Below are 25,337 nucleotides of genomic sequence, written 5' to 3'. Positions count from 1 at the left end.
TAGCTTATTAAAATGAACAGTTTAAGTTGTTAGAAATATTAATTGTTGAGTAGTCATTTATTCAAGTTGTAAGTTTAATGGATATGGAAAAATATTCAACAACAGCAGGAAATTATTACATAATACCTTCTTTATTTTATTGAATTTCAACAAACATGCTTTCTAAGAAACAATCTGAAAGTAAATAATTTATATTGTGGTCTAATTTCATTATCTAATGACACAATAATAAAGGGCTATTTTTCAAATAACTTTTACTAAAAATAAAGTTTATATTACAATACTATTTTCTATCTATAATCTGATTTTTGAATTCTGTTTAAAGGATGTTTGATTTAGGAAAGTTAACTTGAGATGTCAGCTTACAGCTTTAAGTGATAGAAGAAATACAATTTTATTTCACTTTTTAAATTTAATTTTTCTTCTAAAATTACTGCACAATCTTTCCATATAAAGAAGAATGCATAACATACCGCAAGTATTTATTATTTTCAAGATTATCTACCTACTACCCTCTTTTGTGATACTTCCATGATTTTAAGTAGAATGTTGTAGAATTATTATTTTTCGTAGAAATAATAACCCTCTTTATGAACATTTAAACAATTAAGAAATGTACAAGAGAACAAAATATCTTCCTTCCATGCCCAATCACCCAGAAAAAAATTAATATAATATAGAACATCTTTCCAGACATTGCTTAATGCATCTATAAAGATAAGAATACAGCTATGGATGATTGGAAACAGTGCATAAAAATTGCAATCTAAATATACATTTTACATGAAAAGTAATAAATTTAAATTTGCTGGAATTTAACAAAAGAAAAGGAAAATGAAAGATTTTTTTAAGCTTCTGATAGATGTTTCTTCATCAGAGATAGTCTTCCTAAAAGCTTTCTGCATTTAAAAAAGATGAGAAATGGTAAAAAGTTTTCTTTAAGTTTATGTTTCAATTTTATACCCTATTGACTGATTTCTGCTGTGAAAGGTGAAGAAGTGAGTACTCTTCCTTCATCCACCCATTTCTTTGTTTCCGTTTTTTACTCAATGTAATATAATGTTTACTTTTCAGCTTTTATAACATTACCATTTAGTTCTATAGCTGTAATTCTCACGGTTTAGTTTTGGCTTTACATTTAAATGAATTTCATTTTCTCTACCAGTCTTTTTATCACAGCTTCTTCATTCTTCAGTTCCTTGTTTTCATTCACATATTTGATGGCTGAATTTCATTGTCAATAAGTACTCATAGATATTATATTCTCTGAGTTTTTGAATTTCTACAAATTCAAAATTTCTACAAATTACAAATTATAAAATGTTGTAAAATACTTCTAAGAAGAATTTTGTAGATACTGTTCTATTATTTTCTGGTACTAAAGATTGTTGGTGTGATGTCTGAGGCTAGCTTAATTTTTTTGCCCCTGTATATGACTTATTTTATTTTCTGTGTGAATGGGTGGATTCTTTGGTCTATCATTCTTTTAAAAAATTTTTAATATTTTTTACAGAAAAATAATTGAACAGCATAAATACATGTATAAATTATAACTATATCTATATTAATTACTTATTTGTACTAGAGGTTTTTAAATAATTATGTTTTAAGATGGAACACATCATTTGCCTTTCATTAAAAATATTGGGACCCAACAGGCAAATCTGTTTTTATTATTTTTTCTCATTTTTTGATCATTTTACAGTGATATTTTAATTTTGATTTTAGCTTTAAATTTTTATAACTTTTTCTATTATCTTTACTCTTAGCTTAAAATATTTTAGCTTAAAACATTTTACTGTTGTTATTCTTTTAGATATTTTAAAGGAAAAGAGGAAAAACTTTATGTGTGACAATTTTGAACTTAAGTACATCCCAAATAAGGGAGATTAGATGCTTTATTTCATCCTAGTGGGTTCTGGAATATCTCATCTACCTTCCCTAGATAGAGCCTATTATCCCATTCCATTCATCTTTGACATTCCTAAAATATTTTATGTGTATGTTTCTGACTTCTTGCCCACAGGCAAAATTCACTACAATAATGGTAATTACTTATACAAACAGCATTTTTAACTGCTGATATATATATATAAAATATTTCACTCCCTTTAAGAGGAGTTATATATTCTAAAACCCACAAACAACCAGTGCATATTGGACAAGTCTGGTTAAATAAATGACTACATAACTACTAGGGAAGTAGATGGGAGAGTCCATTCAGGGAATACCCTTAACCTAATGCCAATGTTTAAATCTTAACAAAAAACCTTCATCTTATTTACCTTCTTTCTGAGCAGAGTTATGAAAGGAGTCTCTTAGAATGTAGAGTTTCCCAAATCAAAATAGTGTGTGCTAGAAAGACCACGAGCTTGGAGTTATATATCTCAGATTGAAATTTAGCTTTGTTACTAACTATGAAAAGTTGAGCAAGTTATTTAATGTCTCTGAGCCTTGGTTGCTTCATATTTATAGTGTGATAATGACTAATTTATTGTAAATGAAATAATGTACACAAAATGTAAAGGACATAGAAAACACTCCACTAACATGTCTTGAGCTGAGTATCTCGAGTATCTCTTTGAAGAAAATTTTGTTTTGCCTTAGGTACCTCTGCACCCTGCCTCTCTGTGGCCTTTGATAATGAGATGTCAGTTTTATGACCTGTCAGTTTAGCAACCAGCACCTAAGGATACCCTTTCATCCAGCCGTAAAAAATGCCTGTGGAAAGCAAAAGTGACATTGTCTCAGCAGTTAAGTATACTTTTAGCATGAGAAAAGGAATTTTGCCCTGTGGGTTCACAGAGTGATTCAGAAGAAATATTTTAGGAATTTCAGTAAAACTACAGCCTTGAATCATTTACTCCTCATTTTTTTTAAATCAAAAGTGTTAAGCCTGCAAATTTAAAGACTGTGTAATCCATCTATACTCTGGTCCTTAGGACATATGGATGGGCTTCAAGGGATGAATGAGCTTCCTGAAATTGTATACAAAGCTAGTATGCTGGTGCATTTTTGTGCTGAGAGGTCTGTAGTATTCAAAAGATTCTTAGAAGGGTTCATAGCTCACATAGAATTTAGAACTACTTTCCCAGCTACTCTAACAGTGGTCTTTGGAAGAAATTAGACCAAGAAGACCATAATAACTTGACCTGATGTATAATCATCTTCACTGAATTTTAATAATAAGCCTGTATCATATAATAAAATAAATAATAGTCATAAGATTTTCCAGCGTAATTGTTGAGGGTAAAATTTACTAATTACTTAGTATCTCATATTTCATATACAAAGTTACAATGAGAATTTTCTTTTAAAATCTGGAGTCAGAAAAATCTTAGCTTTTCTTAGTATCTGCAATGTTAGCATTTCTCTTTTTTGTTGTTGTTGAGATGGAGTCTCGCACTGTCGCCCAGGCTAGAGTACAGTGGCGTGATCTCTGCTCACTGCAAGCTCCGCCTCCTGGGTTCACGCCATTCTCCTGCCTCAGCCTCCCGAGTAGCTGGGACCACAGGCACCCACCACCATGCCCGGCTAATTTTTTGTATTTTTAGTAGAGACGGGTTTCACCGTGTTAGCCATGATGGTCTCTATCTCCTGACCTCATGATCCGCCCTCCTCGGCCTCCCAAAGTGCTGGGATTACAGGCGTGAGCCACCGCGCCCGGCCGCTTTTCTCCTTTTTAAACAATGAGAATTAGATGACTCATTTTAGCCTTCATTTTTACCTTGTTTTTCAGGCAACTTAAAATCAGAATTTAAGCTAAATGATGGCATCTATGTTGCTCTTACAAATTATGTATTTACCTTATCTATTCTATGACAACTATTTTCTATTTCTAATTATATTTTATTATATGCATTTTTGTTGTTGTCTAAACTGCCTCATATCCTTAATGTAAACAGTTAAGATATAATAGATATGCATTAAAAAAGAAATCACCTTTGGAATTGGCCATGGAGGAGTAAATGATGGGAAGATTTCTCTTATTACAATGATTAAAGTGTATACATTCTTTAGGGAAGAGAGAGAATCCCAACAAAAGATGAGAGCTTCTTTTATAATAAATTACAAGCAGCTCGTTGCTCTCCAAGTTTAAGTTAGGTAACTCTTATAAGGAATTTTCTCAGCTGTAGGGTGCTATTTATACCCTTAAAAATGGGTCAGCTGTGACCCAATAAGTGCACTTTGGGTCCCTCAGAACATTCCAGTTCATTTATTCAATACAAATTATTCAATAATTGGTTTGCAAGAAGAAACAAATAATTGGTTCGCAAGGAGAAACAAATAATCATGCTTGTAATGTGTCTATTCTGTGATGCATGATTCTTTTTACCCTAAATCTCTCAGTTTTATATTCATAACTTCCTCTAGGTGAAGGAGGAGAAAGTGGAGGGATTGGGATGGGTGAATACAGAAGTTGCAAGATTGTCACTTTTGGTGGACCTGCAAAAAAAGTAAAAATCATTTGATAATGGAGTAGGGAGATTAGTGTGGACTTAAGAAAAGGTCTTGGTTATAACTCAAATTTACTTTAGGTTAGTGTATGATTTATTCAAACATTTATTCATTCAAAATGTTTTTATTGAGCTTCTATTTTGTGTAAGTACTATTCAAGAAACTGGAAACACAAACATGAAAGCACCATGAATTCCTGTCTTTGAGGACCATGTATCTAGTTTATGGGAGATTAATAGTCATGTGATTATCCAGTGATTATCATTACCCGGTATAATGTAGGTCTGTACAAAGTGCTCCAGTAATACAGGCGTGAAATGTTTGAGCTTGTCCAAGTTTAGAGAAGGCTTCAGAGAGCTGATTTTGACCTGGGTCTTAACAAATATGTAGGAATTGTAAAGTAGAGAAGGGAAGGGCACTGAAGGCAGTGGGGTGGGGAGTGACTTTCAAATGTCTGGGAATGTGACAAGCCATACCATGCCTGGGTACGGTTCTGCAGGAACTGCAGGCTACAATTTAACTTACATTTTGGTGGAAGCAAGGTAGAAAGTAAAGATGAAGCAGAAAAGTTGGGATCAGATTATAAAGGGCCTTGATTATTTTCAGGTATTTGGACTTTGTCCTGTAAGATCATATGAGCCTTAGTTACAGATCACTCATGCACGTAATTGGTAACAATATATTAAATATATTTTATAATTCTAACAAAATAATAGCAACTGCTGTTTATTTTTAAAATTCAGCATTTTTTTCCTGCCTAGTCTCTAGTTCCTGGGATTGGAACTTTACATAATTTGCAAAGTGGAACATAGTGCCTTTGTCTGGCCTTATGGAAAACTGCTTATTACTTCTAAATAATTCAGGCGGATATAAGTGCTTTGCCTGTGTCAGTGATTACCAAGGGAAAAGTAAAATATTTATTTCAATATTTTGTCCACTTAAACTGAGAACTACTAATTATAGGATTCTTACAACTGCATAGATAATATAAATTCAAAATTGTGCAAACCTTTCTATATTAGGGAATACAAATACATTTATATTCCTGTGCCAACAGTTAAAGAGCAGTAGTTGTTACCTTGAACATTACTTGAAAAAGACTCTGTACCTGGGTGCAGAGGGAAAGAATGCTACAATAATTAGCAATTGTAATTGAAGCCACATTTTTCTCATCTAGGTTATGTACTTTGGGAGAGAAGTCAAAATTCACTGTTTATCCTACAAGTATATTTTTATCTTTTTTTTTCAAACGTATCAAGAATATGGTAGGAAATTAGTTAACTGAAGTAGTCTGGCCCCATCTACTTAAATCTCATGCAGAGTTAACTATGAAAGACATAAATGTACTTGGTGATGGAATAAGTACATCAGTTTTTCATTATTGACAGTGAGGCAATAAAAGGATATGTAGATAAAGAGAGGCAGAACTTAAAATGCAAGATCTTAGAAAGTGTTCAAATACCAGTGTTAACAAACAGTGCAATATGCGAAAATTTTAAGTATTTTTTAAAAGAATTTTTAAAATTTAATGCACAAGTATTCAATAACAGAGCCACATAATAAAACAAGGTGTCATATTTTCCTGAGGCCACAAAGACAGTATTTGCTTACACACATTGTGGAAAAGCTACATTAACATTCTAAGTCACCATGCATGGCAGAAAGACAGAAAAGGGCAAAAAGATCTCATTTTTCCTGTAGAGGACAAGAAGAATGAGAGCCAAGTTGAAGTGTGGGCTGAGTCAAAAGCTTCCCCAGGAAGAGTTGGAGATTTCTTTCCACTATTCTGATCTCTGCTAATCTTGGAACTTTGTTAACATGCTAATATAAAGGGTTATACATAATAAAACTAATTTTTTCCTTTTCACTCACTTTCTTCTGAATTCCAGATGTCTAAATAATTATTTTCAAATATCATTATTTTTATTAAGTTGTATTTCTTATTAACCACTTTGGATCTATCTTGCAAAAATCTTGAATCAATTAAGCATGATATTCCTCCAGACCTATACGTGTACTCTAAAGACAGATAATACTGTACTTGGAAAATTCTTCTATTATCCTAATTTGACAAACTTGAGAAATAACATTATCTCTGAAAGAGTTTAAACATTGAGAAACTGTACAATTTATGACAAAACACTGTCATCATATTACCTGACAGAAGCAGCCATTGTCGCCATTGTGAAGATGAGAAAACAGAATCATAAAATCAATAAACTATAGTCTGTACCTCATTCAACAAATCAAAGATAGGATCTCTAAGCTAGCTAGCAAAATATATTTATGAAGTAATGCTATTTGGTAAATTACATTGGTTTAGAAATAAAAATATAGGCCGGGTGCGGTGACTCATGCCTGTAATCCCAGCAGTTTGGGAGGCCGAGGTGGGCAGATCACGAGGTCAGGAGCTCGAGACCAGCCTGACCAACATGGTGAAACCCCATCTCTACTAAAAATACAAAAAAATTAGCCAGGCTTTGTGGCGCACGCCTGTAATCCCAGCTACTCAGGAGGCTGAGGCAGGAGAATCACTTGAACCTGGGAGGTGGAGGTTTCAGTGAGCTGAGATTGTGCCATGGCACTTCAGCCTGGGCGACAGAGCGAGACTCCATCTCAAAAAAAAAAAAAAAGATATAAAAATATATATATTCGATTTAACATTTTGTTCAGATTTACATTATGAGGGCATATTTTGACAACTAAATCTCCTATATGGTCATATTTCCTGTTAACTTTGTTGAAGATAAAGGTGCTTCATTCTTCTTTGTTTAGAAAGTATTTTTAAAAAGATCCATAGTGTGAAAGGAAAATATGTAAACAATTATAGAGTGATTATTTCTATCCATTTATATTTATTTGTTCATTCATAGAATCTTTAGCTCAGATTTCCTTTAACTTGAAGGCATACTTTCAAGTTAGAGAATACATGTTACAGTAAGATGCAACAGTATATTCACCTGAAAAGAATTTTAGATGGAGATGCTTTCACTTTTAAGTCATGACATAAAAAATTCTTTGTAGAAAATCTTTGAAGATTCCACCTGTGCTTTCATTTTGTGCCCCATATATAATACTGAGTAAAAAGTAGATCTTTGATAATTTTTTAAACAATGCATTCATACAACACACATTTTGTAAATGTGGCTTTTCAGTTTTTTTAATGAAATTAGTCCTCTAGCAGTCATCTCTTTAAATATGATAAGTGAAAGTAATTAAAATTATTTTGAGGTCATGGTTGATTTGTTGTTAATAGTGATCTCAAAACTAACAAAAGGGTAAAATTGGGTCACAGAGACTTTAGAAACTATAGGAATCTGAATATTTCTCCCTCAAAAAAAAAAAAGGATATCTAACCTTTGAAATTGCTTTTAGTAAAGAAAAGGATATGCAAAAAACAATAATTAATTCAGTATTTAGAGAAACCTGTGCCCTACTCTATGCCTCATCACTCATGCAGTATGTGTCATTTAATTTTTCCTACTATAATATTTTTATAGTAAAATATTTTTTCTAAGTCACAACTGTCCTTTGAACCAACACTGTCTTTTATGGCTGCTTTCCCAGGTAAGGTTCATGCAGACTGCTTTCTATTCCCCCATAAGACATTTTTTCCTTCAAAAATGGACTCAATTTCAAGGTTAAGTTCTTCTCATGTTGTGTGTTTTCACAGCAACAGTCAAGAGCACATTGTCCCACTGCTTTAGACAAATAGTTCAAAATAGGTACGTGAAAGCAAAGCTATGACCTTAGTTACATGGGAGATTAAAGGCATTTCCTGGGTTGCAGATGTCTTTGCTTATAGGAGAGAAGAATTATAGAACTGACTCATTTTCTCTCCTTTTCCTCATTCTTTATCTCCACTCTTCTTTCTATCAGCTGCATTCGTTTTTGCTGTCTTAGGATCTAAGTTTCTCATACTGGATTTAGTTTCACATATTGTGAGACCCAAAGTATATGTCCTTGCCATATTTTTTTCCAGACACTAATTATTGTTATTCACAGAATATTATTCAGAGTCTGATTATTTGCAGCTATATAGAAAGCCTGGTACAAAGAAAGGTACAAAGTGACTTTACCTAGTAGGAACCTATAAGACAAAAATATAAATTTGAGTGGAAGAGTGCATGCTTATTTTGAAAAATAGAAACCAGAGAGGTTCCCCTCCGTTGTGGGTTCTTGACCCTCAGGGGTCATATTAAAATTCTCTTTAGATATCTTTTTCCCCTTTGGTTGATGAATATTTGAACAGCAGAACATTTAAACACTGAGCTAATTTTGTAACTCTAAAAATTACCCTAGTTTGTGGCATATAAGATGATCAATAAATATTTGTTGAACTGAACTAAACTTAAAGGAATCTTGTATAGTTATAGAGCAGTAACTGTAATACCACTCTAATATTTGGGACTGAAAAGGCTATTATAAAAATTACAAGAGTCATATTTTCCCTGCTGAGATATTAATGTCTGCTTAACTTGAACAGAAAAAAGGCATCCTTTGGGGAAGAAAATGAGGTAATACAGAAATGAATTTTGCCATGAAATGATCCAGAACAATCTGGAGCATTTTGAAGTTAGTGCCAAGTGTAGCATATGGAAAAAAAATGTTTTTAAAAATATGTCAACTTTCCCAAAATATGAAGTCATTGCATTTGCTACTAATTGACTGGCTTGCAAAATTCAACTTTTGGAACAGTCTTAGCTTCAGATGAGAGAGGTGTGAGTTCATGAAAGTATTCAAAATAAAGCTTGTTTGTATGAGTATAATAAAAGCCTACAAACAGAAGATGATGTAATGACTTAACAAGTCAACTCTTGTCCTTCAAAATGTATTTTTTTAAATATACCTACTTATTAAAAATGCTTCATCAGAAAAAGGATATATTCCACTTTATAATGACTGTATTTTTGGAAAAATACATGCTATTTTGATTAAGTATGTGAGTTATATATGCTGTTTGTAAAATCCTTAAACAATACATAAGGGCTTAAAATTAAAAGTAAAAAATCCTCCTGCTAGTCCACTTGCAGAAATGTTACCATTTATAGCTTTTTACATATTTTAAAATATGATTCCAGAACTTAAATATGTATTTAAACATAAACAATGAGAGATGAACTTCTTTATTTTTAATGTTTTATATGTATATAAAGTATGCCATTATAGAATATTAGACAGTTTTAAAAACTGAACATAATGAGCTTGATATATGTCTGTAAATGGATTTTAACTATTTATAATGATACAGATTTTACTTAATTATGGAACTAATACTAAATGTTTTACTGAATTGAAAGCAAGTACTTTGAGTGGCTAAAATTTGTACTATAATGATCATCCGGTACTACTGGTCTTAGAGAATTCTAAATATAAGTAAGTCTCTATAAATATATATTGAGTACTTGTCTCTGTTCTAAGTGTTTTCCCATATTTTCTATCCATTAATTTAATTCTGATGCCATTTCTGTGGAGCAGGATTAGGAATTTCTATTTTAGAGGCTTGCACCCTCTTGAGCGGTGGCTTGAGCTGTATGTGGGGCCCTTTGAGCTGCAGCTGGAGCTGGAGCAACTGGGATGTGGGGAGCAGTGTCTTCAGGCTGTGCAGGGCAATGGGGCCCTGGGCCTGGCCCCTGAAAACATTCTTTATTCCTTGGCCTCTTGACCTGTGATGGTAAGGGCTGTCTCTAAGATCTCTGAAATATCTTCAAGGCCTTTTCCCCATTATCTTGGCTATTAGCTCTTGGCTCCATTTTAGTCATGTTAATCTTTCTAGCAAGTGGTTGCTTTATAACATGCTTGTATTCCAATCCTGAAAATGGTTTTTATTTTTCTGCCACATAGCCAGGCTACAAATATTTCAAACTTTTACAATCTGCTTCCCTTTTAAATGTAAGTTCTAACTATAAGTCACTTCTTTGCTCCTGTAACTGATTTTAGGCTATTAGAAGCAGCTAGGCCACACATTGAATGCTTTGTTACTTAGAAATTACTTCCGCCAGATACCCCAAGTCATCATTCTTAAGCTTAAACTTCCACAGATTCCCAGGACATAAACACAGTGTTGCCAGACTCTTTGCTAGGGCATAACATGGGTGACCTTGACTCCAGTTCCCAATAAATTTCTTACTTCCATCTGAGACCTTCTCAGCCTAGCCTCCACTGTCTATATTTCTATCAACACTTGGTCAGAATCACTTAACACTTCTCTAAGAAGTTCCAAACTTCCCTTATCTATCTTTTTCTGAGACCTCAAAACTCTTCCAACTTCTGCCTATTACCCAGTTCCAAAGCCAGTTCCACATTACCATCTTTATAGCAATGCCCACTTCTTGGTAGAAATTTTCCATGTTAGTCAGTTTTTGCATTGCTACAAAGGAATACCTGACGGGATAATTTATAAAGAAAAGAAGTTTATTTGGCTGACAGTTCTGTAGGCTTTACAGGAAGCATGGCACTAGCATCTGCTCCTGGTGAGGTCTCAGGAAGCTTACAATCATGGTGGAAGGCAAAGGGGGAGCAGGCACATCTCATAGCAAAAGCAAGAGATGTGGGGAAGGGGGAGGTGCCATGCTCTTTTAAACAAGCAGAACTCACATGAACTATTAGAGGGAGAACTCACTTATCACCAAGGGGATGGTGTTAAACCATTCATGAGGAATCTGCACCCATGATCCAAACACTTCCCACCAGGCCCCACCTCCAACATTGAGGATTACATTTCAACACGAAATTTGGAGGAGACAAATTTCCATAATGTATCACATCCTGTCAGACTTAGCCTTTTTTTTAGCACATACTAGCTAGCTGTGTCACTTTCCCTTTCCATTAATGTTTCTGTTCCTGTGAGCATTGGTATTTAATAAGTCAGTCAGTCAATTGTATAATTTCAGATACTGAATAAATCCTATAAAGGAAATAAAATACGTTTTGGGCCTATGAAATTATGTATGTGAGTATATGTGTTTATAGAAGAAGATTGTTTATTATCTATGTATGTTGTATGTGTTGTATGTGCATGTTGTATGGGTGTTGAGTATGATTGTATGTGGTGTATACATTTTCTGTGTCACGTGTTGTGTGTGGCTTTATGTGTTGAGTGTGATTGTGTGTGTGTGTTTTATTTTAGATAATGTGACAGCCAGAGATGACATCTCTGAAAATGACTTGTTGAAATTATATATCAAAAGTTTATGTTGCTGTTATAACAAGTTTATATAATTCTGTTGACTTTACACTATTAATGTGATGATGAGGAGAGAAATAAAACACATTGAACACCTCTTTTCACACATTATTTTATTCTTATAATGACTCTATGAAATAGATATTTTTATTGTTGTTCTGCAGATGAGGGGAATAGGAACTTGTTCAAGGTTGCCAAGCCATCAAGTGGTACTAGAAATGGGATTTGAAATGCATTTCTTAGACTTCATAACTCATTGCTCTTTCAGCTTTACCACACCACCCATTCCTAAAGCCAGAAAAAAGACAATGGAGAGAGAAAAAAGTACAATTAGAGGTAGAGATGAGATGACAGAGAAAATTAAATGCAACAGGGAGTCATTTGGTGTCCATTGTGGCAGCATAACAGACTTGCTGGGATGAAGCTATTACAAATATATTTGGAATGTTTGTTTTGGAATTATGTAATTTTCTTAGAAATGACTCAAGAGTTTATTTAGTCACATTATCGTAGAATACTGGCTCTCAATTTTATCAGTACAAATGTCCTTCTACTATAATAATCAAAATTCATAGGTAATACACACAAAAGTTAACAATTAATATAAAATTCAGAATATATAGATATTCAAAAAACTTTCAGGAGTTTGAATAATCTCAATGAAAACAAATGTATCAAACTCCCTCAGTTAAAAGATAGAGATTAGCAGATTGAAAAATAAAGGAAAAATGAAATTAGCTATATTCTACATACAAAATAGATATCTGAGGCATAGGGATACAGAAAGTTTAAGCATAAAAAGATAAAAAATAATAATCAAATGCAAACTAAAAGAAAGTTGGCATAGCTGTATTAATGTCAGATAAAATATACTTTAAGATTGTTGGAGGGTACTGATATTAATAAAAAAAACTTGACAGTCTTCAAAATTAGGTAAGACTAGTTCAAAACATACATTTATAATATGATTTTTCAGTATTAGTGATACATGCTCTAACTTAAATCTTTGGTAAGTCACAGTAACTTTCTTCTTCCAGTTAGTTACAAATGCTTATATATTTCATGTTTTATTTTATTTGAAGCCATGTTTTGAATTTAATGTGTTGTCTAGACAAAACAAACATTTAGTGTTATTATTTGCTTGTAAGCAGCTGAAGCAGGACACATTCTCATGGCACAAATGAAATCACTTCTGTTTACTGTATTGTAGTGGATAGGTGACCTCTGTTCATTAGTGAGGAAGTAAATTTAGAAGGATGGAACTTCTCAAGAAACAAGCTTTTCCTTTTTTCTTTATGATCACCTGAATAGGCTGAGTTAACTATATAGTACATGGTTCAACTGATTTACTGCGTACCTACAAAATGGGTAGGGTGTAGAAATCCGAATCATGCATTAGGAAAGGAGAAAGTCTTGGCTGTGGCAAAAGAATTAAGGACTTTCCTTTGGTATAAACTCATCCAGGTCCTTTCACCATTTATGTTGTACAAAGACTGCTATTTTGTATCAAGTTATGTTAATACTACAGTTAACTTTATCTAATGAATGCATTCTACTGGTGATTTAATATAGTAGACTTTTGAAAATTATCTTACATTAGAGATGTTGACTTCAGTGTTAGGTAATGCATGAAGGAAAGTATATTAACAGGAATTCAACTGCTGAATAATTTTGGTATTTGCTTAAATGTGAATCGATCTTCATTTGTGATGAATTCTAGTGTTTTTTTTTCCCCCTCGGAAAACCAGTGATTTTTCTTAACATTTACTATCCGATGTATGTTGTGCAGTGTGAGGTGTATCAGCACTTGAAGTTGGATCAGCCAGTGGCTGGTGATGTGGATGGTTTTTATTAATGATGTTATCATAGCAAATGAGATACTGAAATAACTCAGAGGGATTGAATGGAACACTATGAATTTAAGGTATGTTTCTAGACTGCAAGTACAATAACACAGTTATACATTCTCAAAGGGAACTTATCTTTTTCTGTTTTGATGTCAAATAAGTTTGCTCATCTATAAAAATTAAAATGAGAATAACAATAACTGAGCTAGCTAATTCACAGGATTGCTGAGAAACAAGAGAAAAGAAACACAATTATTTGTTATATGTTTATATAATAAAAATGGGGATAAGGGTGGGGCTATTGTAAGGCGTTTGAAGGTAGAAGAGTTGGAAAATAAATCTGTTATAAATGAAGATGTTTGACTTAAAAGCTAAAATCCATTAAAATCTAGATTGCTTAAAAATGGGACCTATCCAAGTAAAGACTGCCGTAAAAACAGATGGCTGCTTATTTTCAGTAATAATGTAATTATAATTATAATGTAAATATAATTTAAAATATTTGCAGTAATATTTTCAGTAATGAAGGCCCATGGCGGGCAATATGAATTCTTTCTGCTGTCACATGAAGATGAATTACACACATCTGAAGGACTTGATACTGGAAATATAAATTAGAGTGATGCGTTGGATTACTAGTAGTTGTGACAGTAGATAGAGTGTTTCAGTTGTTATTTATGTTGAATAAGATGCTTGTCTTGGAGCTAAGCTCTGGGGAAGAAGCTGTTTAGGTAAAGTTCTGGATTCTGTCCTATCCACTGTGTAAATAATGTGGAAAGTGGCTTCTTAGTGTGAGTGACCTCAGTGTTGTGCTTTGACAGTACTGGCCATATAAAGGCAATAGTAGTGTAGTCGATCTGGGAGAAAGAATGTCCTGGAGAACCACTCCAATGTAGTAATTACATTCAATAAAACATGGAAGTCAATATGTGGAATTTTGCTTTATCACAACATTTATTAAAATGTAGCTGTTTTACATGCTAAGAAGCACTTGAGTAAGAGTTGAGGGACTGACTATCATAGTTTGTCTGGGGCAGAGGGGTTTCTGAGAACATGGGATTATCAATGCTCAACCTGAGAAAGTCCTGGGCCAATTGGGGCAGTTGGTCACCTTAAAAGGAAAATATCAGATATACTCCTAGGGTATGGGTTGTGTAAAGTGTTATGAACATACTCTGGGAAAAAATAAAAATGACCTCCAGAATGTCATTGGAATATAGTCTTACGTAGTTTTCTGTGAGGAGCAAGAGTGAGGGAGAATTTCTGAGTATGTGGTTGTCACAGTTGTTTTCCTATGCGCTAGATTCACTTTGCAGGCATTGGATAGAAATAAAGTGAGATCATCTGCCAACACTTACAGCCTTCGGGAGAGTTTCTGGTGGAGGATGCACAATCTCATTCTAGGGATGAAAGAAAGACCAGAGAGTGGAAAAGCATTTCTCGCCTGATTTGAGAAAGTCGTGACGATGATATAATTGGGAAGACGCACAAACCTCCAGAAGAGCTGATATTGTAGCACAAAGTTCTCATTCTTTGATTCCCTGCATGTAGCTAACACTTGTGGTAAGCAGCAACAGCAAAAGGAAGAGGCCCTTCTTTAGTCAGCTTGCCATAAAGAGAGGTAGTTCTTTGGCTAGGCAGGAGAAATTTTCAGGCCGTCTTATAGGTTTGACTTTTACTGAATACAAGCACACCCACAAGCACACCCACATGCACACATGCACGCACCTGCGGGGATCTATGCCTGGTGCTTAAGGAATGTGATGGTAATTAAGATAAACAATAAGAGTGACTTGGACCAGTGTTCTCCACCTTGGCACTATTGACTTTTTGCGCTAAATAATTTTTTGTTGTGAGAGGCTGTCCTGGGGTGGTGTTTAGCAGCTTTCTTGGTCTGTAATTACCAGATGTCAATGGTACCTTTCTCCCAGTTGTGACAACCAAAAATGTCTTCAGACATTGCCAATTGTCCCCTGAGGGGCAAAATAGCTCTTTGTTGAGAACCACTGCTACAGATAATAATAGTTCATGGAAGCAATTAATTCCATCTCAATGTTGTCATTAATGGGGTGGGGGTTGGACCTTATTGGAAAGAGGGAAAATATGAATAATCATGGCTGTCATTTATGGAACGCTTATTACTGGTAAGGCAGTGTGCTAAGTGCTTTACATTTCTTAGCTCAATTAATCCTTACAAGGGCCTTTTGATGGTGCTATACAAGGTCTCAAAATAAAAGAACTCTTCAAGACTCCACAGGGTACACTCATGTAAGGCTGTAATGATTGCAAATAATATAGGATATGAGGAGAAGGAAAGTGTAGGCAATCATAGGATGTCTGAAAACACCCACTGCAGACCTGTCAAGGTCTTTTCTCAGTTGCACATGAGACATTTCATCTTTGGATTATGCACTTTTCAGATATGTGTGGGGTGTCTAAGTTCAGCATAGTTCAAATGCAAGTTTACTGAAGGGCCTTTTTCACCTTTACTGGTCACTTTGCTACAGCCAAGCTGTGTAACAAGTTAAACCAGATGCAAACCATCAATCCATATATCCTAAATAATGTAGACAAGATAATATGGAGTGCCTCCAGGGGAGTTTTGAACTTTAAGTGACATGTTCTAAATCACTAGCTATTACTTCCCATTCTTGTTTTGACCAAGGATCAGTAACAGACTTCCAGGCATCCGTGGAGATAAGCACAGAGCTGCCCCAGTGCAGCCATAAGATAACCCTATCCTTGCCCAGTGTTATTGTCTCCATTTTACAGATGAGCAAATTAAGGCACTAATGTGTTAAACAGCTAGCCAAGGCCATAGAACTGACAAGTGGCAGAACTGAGATTCTTCATAGGAAGAAGTTAAGTGTCTCCGTAAAGTTGGTGCTAGTACTGAACAAGGCTTGATTTAGGAAGACAATCCAGGTTTTACCATACTGAGTTCATTGTTTTTGGATAAATTGTCTCTGTCATTCAATATGGACTTACCTTGAAAATTAGAGAAAATTTCAACATGCAAAAATATAGAGGCATGAGGAGTATTCAGTGAGTAGAAAGCAACTGCGAATAACTAACCATGACTTAAAGCTAGGGTGGTGTCTGAAGCTCATATAATTTTGGCAGCCCTTTTAAAACAAATGGAATATAAACTGCTTATATAGAATTAATGATGAAAGTGAATATTTAAACTGAGAAAGAAAATTATAACAAATTACAGATTGGCTGAAAAATTCCAAAGACATCACATGATTTAGAAAAAAGTATTTGATACTATCTTATATCCCTCTATATTTTTTCTTATATTCTTTGGCTACATACTTTAAAAAATAGATTTCACTTTTTAAAAGTTTCAGATTTACGGAGAAGTTAAGATCCAGATTCCCCTATTATTAACATAGTACATTTGTCACTTTTTGTGTTAATGAATCAATATTGATACAATATTATTAACTAAGATTCATAGTTTATTCAGATTTCCTTAGTTTTTACCTGAAGTCTTTTTCTGTTCTCAGACTCTATTTTTGATGACGTTGGCAGTTTTGAGGAATACTGGTCAAGTATTTTGCAGAATGCACTTCTATTAGAATTTTCAAGTTCTTTATATGTCACAGCCAAGACTGGAAGTTGCTACATACTTTTTTTTTTTTTTTTTTCTGAGACAGAGTCTTGCTCTGTCGCCCATGCTGGAGTGCAGTGGCACGATCTCTATTTACTGCAACCTCCACCTGGATTCTAGCGATTCTCCTGCCTCAGCCTTCCGAGTAGCTGGAATGACAGGTGCCCACCACCACGCCTGGCTAATTTTTATATTTTTAGTAGACACGGGGTTTCACCATGTTGGCCAGGCTGGTTTTGAACTCCTGTCCTCAGGTAATTTACCCGACTGGGTCTCCCAAAGTGCTGGGATTAGAGGCGTGAGCCACCGGGCCCAACCTTGCTATATACTTCTTAATCACCTATTCAAGTGTAGAAATTTTTGTTATATTCTATATGTAGGGAGAGTAAGAAGGTAATTCAGTCTTTCTCTTGTATAGTTAATCAAAATAATTTCTTACTGATAATTGGAATGCAGAGAACACATAGTATCACAAGCAGATATACTCTTAGTAGTGCAGCTACAGGTTTTTGTCCAAGAAACCTGGACTTTCTGATAAATACTATTTCACAAAATTCAGAAAGGAGAACATGTGTGTTCATGTAATAACTGCATTAATTGCATTATTGCATGTGTTCCTGACAGATTACTTCTCTTTTGACTAGGCACAGGTGAGGCTGGATTCATTGCTTGCGTTTTTTAGATATGATGACTGGAAGAATTTTCCTTAGACTAATTTCTGGTTTTCTACATTTAAGACCTTGTTTCCCTTCCTGTATGAACATATTTCCCCAGTGTAAGACAGTCTGCCTATGCCTTTGTGTCTACATGACAGGTGGGTCAACACGGTGGGTTATAGCAGGATTCATGGAAGTCATTCCTACTATGAGAAGGCTAGCAATCACTTCAGTCTATGTGGGAGTGACTGTGAACTTTAGATCTACTCCATGAAACTCAAACTAAATGAATCATCAATTCCACTTCCTCTTGCCAGTTTCCAATGCCACTCATGACTTGGGAGAGATGGTAATGAAGAGGAAGTTGATCTAGTATTTGATAATCTTTCTGAAATCTCTTATTAGTATTAAGAGGCTGTTAGTACCATACTTTTCTAGGTGGGTGAATTCATTGAATTTAAATTGAAATTATTATTTCTGTAAGTAATAATGTTGAAAAAATTGATAATAAATTGATAAATAATACAAATAAGAATAAGAATATATCATAATCAAATAGGGTTTATCCTAGGAATGTGAAGATGCTTTAGCATGAGAAAAAGCAATAATACTAATTTGCCACATTAATTGATTAAGGAGAAAAAAACATATGATAATGATAATTTTAATTACAAGTGAAAAAAAGGATTTGATAAAGTTTAGAAGACATTTGTAAATTTATAAATTCAGAAACCTATAAGAAATATGCTTCCTGGACCTGGTAAAGGTGATCTATTAAAAACATTTGGCAAGTATTGTACTTAATGGAGAAACTTTAGATGCATTACCTTTCCAGATGGGCAAGAAGACAAGGATTTCACCATTACTAGTTGTATTTGAGAGCATTGAAGTTCCTACACAATGCAGAAAGAATTTTTTTTTTTAAGTTAATGAAAGTTGTTAGTTTTGGAAAGGAAGAGGAAAAAAATTGTCATTTTATAGATTTTGAATATTTATTTTGACTATTTACATTTTTTAGTATGTTTTCTTCTATTTAAATTCTGTATTTCTGTTTGTGTCAACTTGTAATTTTATAGTCTAGGAACTTATGCATATCTTCTGTCTTAAAATTTACTAGCATATAGCTGATCCAAAAACTGGCTTATAATTAAAAAAACTTACATATCTAATTACTTCCCCTTTTTACTTAATTTTATTTGTATCATATGCCTTTTCATTCTCATCAGTATTAGACATTTTGGTATCTTAAAATATTTTTCAAAGGACTATCTTCTCTATTTTATGTTGTTTGCTTTGTTCTACTCTTTCATTTGTTAAAATCTTTCTAGTGAATATTTCCTCTTTAAGCAGAAACTAGACTTGCTTAGAAGAATAGGAAGAATAGGAAAGCGGATAAGTTGAATAACTTATTGTTCACATTTGGCAGTTAACTACAGAGAGGTAAAGTTAACAATATGCTTGCCAGGAAAATTATAAATAAAAAATGAAAAAAAATTCTGGCAGTCAGGGTGCAATTGGAACATTTTGCACTAAGACAAGTAGTTAATCATCCAGCTGTGCTCTTGGTTAATAACTCATAGAATCTAAGAAGAAAACATGACTGACATTTTCCTATCAATGTGGTTTTAGTGTACTGGGCTGACAGAATGCTGCTGGTAAAATTAGAAGATAAATTATGGGTAAAGGGAAAATAATTTTTCTGTTTTAGGTATAAGTTGAATACTTTTCATTGGTTTGAAGCATCTACAATACTCTGCATTCTCCTTTAATAGCCTGGTGGCCTTGTAAAGCCGTTATATGATTGTCTAAAAATTATATAGGTAAAATTTTTGCTTTTCAAGCTTTGTAAGTGGAGATGATTGGTAGCTTTTTCAAAAGATTCAAGATGGTAAAATTTTGTAGTCTTAAAATTGTTGTCTTCTCATTTTCATATATTCTATGCATCCTAGCCTATGAAAGAAAGCAATCACCTTACAAAAGAAAGAAACGGACAAATTTATAATACTCTAATACTTTAGTTGGGGTAACTAAATCACCTATGTCTTAAGTATAAAGAATAAAAGGCAAAATTATTAAAATCAATAACTGTAACAATTGGCTAAGAGATAGGCAACATAAAATGATATAAACGGAAACATCAGTAAGTCAAAATGTGGGGGAGAATGGTATTAAAGTGCAGAGATTTTTTTTGTTACTTTTCTTTGTGATCAAAGGTAAGTCATTATCAGTTTAAAATAACCTGTTATAATGTGCTTTTTGTAAGCCTCATGGTAACCACGAAGCAAATACCTATAATAGATATACCAAAATAAATAGTGTAGAATCAAAATGTATTACTGAAAATCACTTAAGCACAAAGGAATATGGCAAAAGAGGAAAAGAGAAAGAAAGAATCTGTAAAACAACCAGAAAACATGTAATAAAATGGCAATAGTAAACCTTTACCTATCAATAATAAATTTGAATGTAAATTGATTAAATTCTCTAATTAAAAGACATAGAGTGACTAAATAGATTAAAAAAAAAAACAAGACCCAACTACATGCTGTCTACAAGATCACTTCACCTATGAAGACACACACAGGTGGAAAGTGAAGGAATGGAAAAAGATATTCCATGCAAATGGAAACCAAGAAAGAGCAGCAGGAGCTATACTTAACATCAGATAAAATAGGCTTTTAGTCAAGAATGATAAAAAAGACGAAGAAGGCCATTATATAATAATGAAGGGGTCAGCACAGCAAGAGGATATAACAATCATAAATATATATGCACCCAACACTGGAGCACACAAATATATAAAACAAATATTAGTAGACCTAAAAGGAGAGATTGACTGCAACACAGTAATAGTAGGGGATTTTGACATCCTCTTTCAACAATGGACAGATTGTCCAGAGGGAAAATCAACACCAACAAAAAAATCAGAGTTAAATTGTGCTCTAGACCAAGTGGACCTAACAGCAGACATTTACAAAACATTCCATCCAACAGCTGCTGAGTACACATATTTCTCAACAGCACACAGAAAATCCTTTAGGATAGACAGACCACACGGCATGTCACAAAACAATTCTTAACAAATTAAAAAAAAAAAAAAACAGAACAGCCATAAAAAAGAATGAGATCATGTCCTTTGCAGGGACTTGGATGGAGCTGGAAGCCATTATCCTCAGCAAACTAACAAAAGAACAGAAAACCAAACACTACATGTTCTCACTTATAAGTATTAGCTGAACAATGAGAACACATGGACACAAGGAAGGGAACAACACAGACTGGGGCCTGTTGGAGGGGTGGGGGAAGGGAGAGCATCAGGATAAATAGCTAACGCATGTGGGTCTTGATATTTAGATGATGGATAGGTGTGGTAAACCACCATGGCACATGTTTACCTATGTAACAAACCTGCGCGTCTTGCACATGTATCCCAGAAGTTAAAATAAAATAAAACAAAAAACAACAAAATAACATCCAGTATTTTTTCTGACTACAGTGGAATAAACTGGAAATCAATAATGGAAGTAATATTGGAAACTATAAATTCATGAAAATTAAATAGCATGCCTCTAATAATGAATGGGTCAATGAAGAAATAAAAAAAGAAATTAAAAATTTCCTAGAGAAAAATGAAAATGGAAACACAACTTACCAAAACCTATGGGATACAGCAAAAGCAGTTCTAGGAGGGGAGTTTTGTTTTTGTTTTTGCTTGAAACTGCTATTTACTGGTTGAAATATAATGTTGTTAAGATAGGCAAAATCCTAATTAAAATTTTAACTAAACAAAATTTTAAAAATGTATCCTATTTGCCATAAATTTTTCTAGGTGCTGAGCATACAGTAGTGAATATTACTGACAAATATCCTTAAGACAGGAGTTCTTAGCAATAAACACCTATATCAAAAAGTAGAAAGGCTGAATAAACAACCTAATGATGCACCTCAAGCAAATAGAAAAGTAAGAACAAACCAAACGTAAAAGTAGTAGAAGGAAAGAAATAATAAAGATTAGAGCAAAAATAAATGAAATGGAGACTTAAAAAAGATCAATGAAACAAAAGTTGGTGTTTTGAAAAGATAAACAAAATTGACAAATCTTTAGCTAGACTAAGCAAAAAGAGAGAAGACTCACATAAAATCTGAGATCAAAAAGAAGACATTACAACTGATAACACAGAAATACAAGGGATTATTAGAGACTACTATGGTAACTATATGCCAACAAATTGTAAAACCTACTAACAAATAGATAAATTCCTGGACATATAGAACCTACCAAGATTGAACCATGAAAAAAATAGAAATCCTGTTTAGACCAATAATGTATAACATGATTAAAACAGTAATAAAAAGTCTCCCATCAAAGAAAAGCCCAGGACCTGATGGCTTCACTGCTGAATCTATAAAATATTTAAATAAGAGCCAACACCAATTCTACTCAAACTATTCCAAAAAGTTGAAGAGGTGGGAATACTTCTATTCTCATTCTATGAAGCTAACATTACCCTGATGTCAAAAGCAGACAAGGACACACCAAAAACGAAAGCTACAGGCCAATATCCCTGAGAAGCAGAAATGCGAAAATCAACAAAATACTAACAAATTGAATTCAACAGCATTTAAAAGGATTATTCACTATGATCAAGGGAGATTTAACCTTGGGATGCAAGGGTGATTCAAATGTGCATATCAATAAATGTGATACACCATACTAATGGAATGAAGGACAAAAATCAAACAATCATCTCAGTAGATGCAGAAAAGGCATTTGACAAAATTCAACATCTGCTTATGATAAAAACTCTCAGCAAATTAGATATAGAAGAAGTATACCTCAACAAAATAAAGACCATATATGTATGACAGATCCACAGCTAATATCATACTCAATGGTGAAAAATTGAAAGCTTTTTCTCCAAGATCAGGAACAAGACAAGGATGTCCACTCTTGTCACTTCTACTCATCATAATAATAGAATTTCTAGCAAAAGCAATCAGTAAAAAGAGAAAAAATGGTATTCAAATTGGGAAAGGAGAAGTTAAATAGTCCCTGTTTGCACACTACTTGATCTTATATATAGGAAATCCTAACCACTCCACCAAAAACACTGTTAGAATTGATAGACAAATTTAGCAAAATTGCAGGTTACAAAACCAACATAAAAATATTAGTAGTGCTTCTATACATCAATAGCAAACAATCTGAAAAAAAATCAAGAAGTCAATCCCTTTTATAATAGCTACAAAAAGTACCTAGGAATAAATTTAATCAAAGAAGTGAAAGATCTTTATACAAAACTGTAAAATACTGATGAAAGAAATTGAAGAGAACACGCACACAATAAAATGGGAAGTATCACTTTCTTATGGCTTAGAAGACTTAATATTTTTAAAATGTTCACACTATCCAAAGCAATCTACAGATTCATTGTAATATTTGTCAAAACACCTAAGATGTTCTTCACAGAAGTAGAAAAAAATTCCTAAAATTTATATGGAACCACAGAAGACTCCAAATAGCCAAAGCAACTATGAGCAAAAAGAACAAAGCTGGGGGCATCACACTACTTAATTTCAAAATATCCTACAAGGCTATAGCAACCCAAACAGCACAAAAATGTCATAAATACAGCAGCTATAGCCTTATGAAATGTATTTCTTAAATCAATACTTGAAAATCAGAATTATTCCTTGATCCATGGGCTGCAAAATAAATGTTTTGTTAGCAGGCATGAAAACAACAGTAATCTCTTTTTACATCTCCATCAGAGTTCTCAGTTGACTAGGAGCATTGTAAATGAGCACTAATATTTTGAAGTGATTTTTTTTTTCTGAGCAGTAGGTCTCAACAATGGGCTTAAAATATTCAGTAAATTGGATCTGCTGACCAGATGGCCGAACAGGAACAGCTCCAGTCTGCAGCTCCCAGCGAGATCGACATAGAAGGTGGGTGATTTCTAAATTTCCAACTGAGGTACCCGGTTTATCTCATTGGGACTGGTTGGACAGTGGGTACAGCCCACAGAGGGTGAGCTGAAGCAGGGTGGGGTGTCACCTCACCTGGGAGGTGCAAGGGGTCATGGGCTTTCCCTCCCCTAGCCAAGGGAAGCCGTGAGGGGCTGTGCCATGAGGAACAGTGCACTCTGGCCCAGATACTGCATTTTTCCCCACAGTCTTCACAACCCACAGACCAGGAGATTCCCTCTGGTGCCTACACCACCAGGGTCCTGGGTTTCAAGCACAAAACTGGGGAGCCCTTTGGGCAGACACTGAGCAGCTGCAGGAGTTTTTTTTTTTTTTTTTTTTTTTCATACCCGAGTGGCACCTGGAATGCCAGTGAGACAGAACCGTTCACTCCCTGGGAAAGGGGGCTGAAGCCAGGGAGCAAAGTGGTCTGGCTCAGCAGTTCCCACCCCCATGAGCCCAGCAAGCTAAGATCCACTGGCTTGAAATTCTCGCTGCCAGCACAGCAGTCTGTGGTTGACCTGGGACACTTGAGCTTGGTAGGGGGAGGGGTGTCCACCATTGCTGAGGCTTGAGTAGGCGGTTTTACCCTCACAGTGTAAACAAAGCCACCGGGAAGTTTGAATTTGGTGGAGCCCACCACAGCTCAGCAAGGCCGCTGCAGCCAGACTGCCTCTCTAGATTCCTCCTGAAAAAAAGGCAGTAGCCCCAGTCAGGAACTTATAGATAAAACCCCCATCTCCCTGAGACAGAGCACCTGGGGGAAGGGGCATCTGTGGGTGTAGCTTCAGCAGACTTAAACGTCCCTGCCTGACGGCTCTGAAGAAAGCAGTGGATCTCCCAGCACAGCATTCGAGTTCTGATAAGGGTCAGAGGGGCTCCTCAAGTTGGCCCCTGACCTCTGTGTATCCTGACTGGGAAACACCTCCCAGTAGGGGCCGACAGACATCTCCTACAGGAGAGCTCTGGCTGGCATCTGGTCGATGGCCCTCTGGGACAAAGCTTCCAGAGGAAGGAACAGATAGCAATCTCTGCTGTTCTGCAGCCTCTGCTGGTGATACCCAGGCAAACAGGGTCTGGGGTGGACCTCCAGCACACTCCAGCAGACCTGCAGCAGAGGGGCATGTAAGAAGGAAAACTAACAAACAGAAAGGAATAGCATCAACATCAACAAAAAGGACATCCACTCAGAGGCCCCATCTGAAGGTCACCAACATCAAAGACCAAAAGTAGATAAATCCACGAAGATAGAGAGAAGCCAGTGCAAAAAGGCTGAAAATTCCAAAAACCAGAATGCCTCTTCTCCTCCAAAGGATCACAACTCCTCGCCAGCAAGGGAACAAAACTGAATGGAGAATGAGTTTGATGAATTGACAGAAGTAGGCTTCAGAAGGTGGGTAATAACAAACTCCTCCGAGTTAAAGGAGCATGTTCTAACCCAATGCAAGGAAGCTAAGAACTTTGAAAAAAGGTTACATGAATTGCTAACTAGAATAATCAGTTTAGAGAAGAGCATACATGACCTGATGGAGCTGAAAAGCAGTATGAGAACTTCATGAAGCATGCACAAGTATCGATAGCCGAATCGATCAAGTGGAAGAAAGGAT

The 25,337-nt window shown here is 34.8% G+C and overlaps 1 protein-coding gene across 3 annotated transcripts in view; it reads left to right on the top strand.

Annotated features, from left to right (window-relative positions):
* COL5A2 (collagen type V alpha 2 chain) overlaps positions 1-25,337 on the top strand; it is a 408,452-nt gene that overhangs the window by 59,150 nt on the left and 323,965 nt on the right. For 2 of the 3 annotated variants that reach the window (XM_063790630.1, XM_063790631.1), the window contains one exon: positions 23,606-23,712. The exons of the other annotated variant lie outside the window; for it this stretch is intronic. The gene's annotated coding sequence lies outside the window, so the exon portion shown is untranslated. Of the gene's footprint in view, positions 1-23,605; positions 23,713-25,337 lie in introns of those variants that run through there. 3 annotated transcript variants of the gene reach the window in all.

This window comes from Pan troglodytes, chromosome 13, assembly GCF_028858775.2.
Source record: "Pan troglodytes isolate AG18354 chromosome 13, NHGRI_mPanTro3-v2.0_pri, whole genome shotgun sequence".
Classification (NCBI taxonomy): domain Eukaryota; kingdom Metazoa; phylum Chordata; class Mammalia; order Primates; family Hominidae; genus Pan; species Pan troglodytes.
This window is presented reverse-complemented; position numbering and strand designations above follow the sequence as displayed.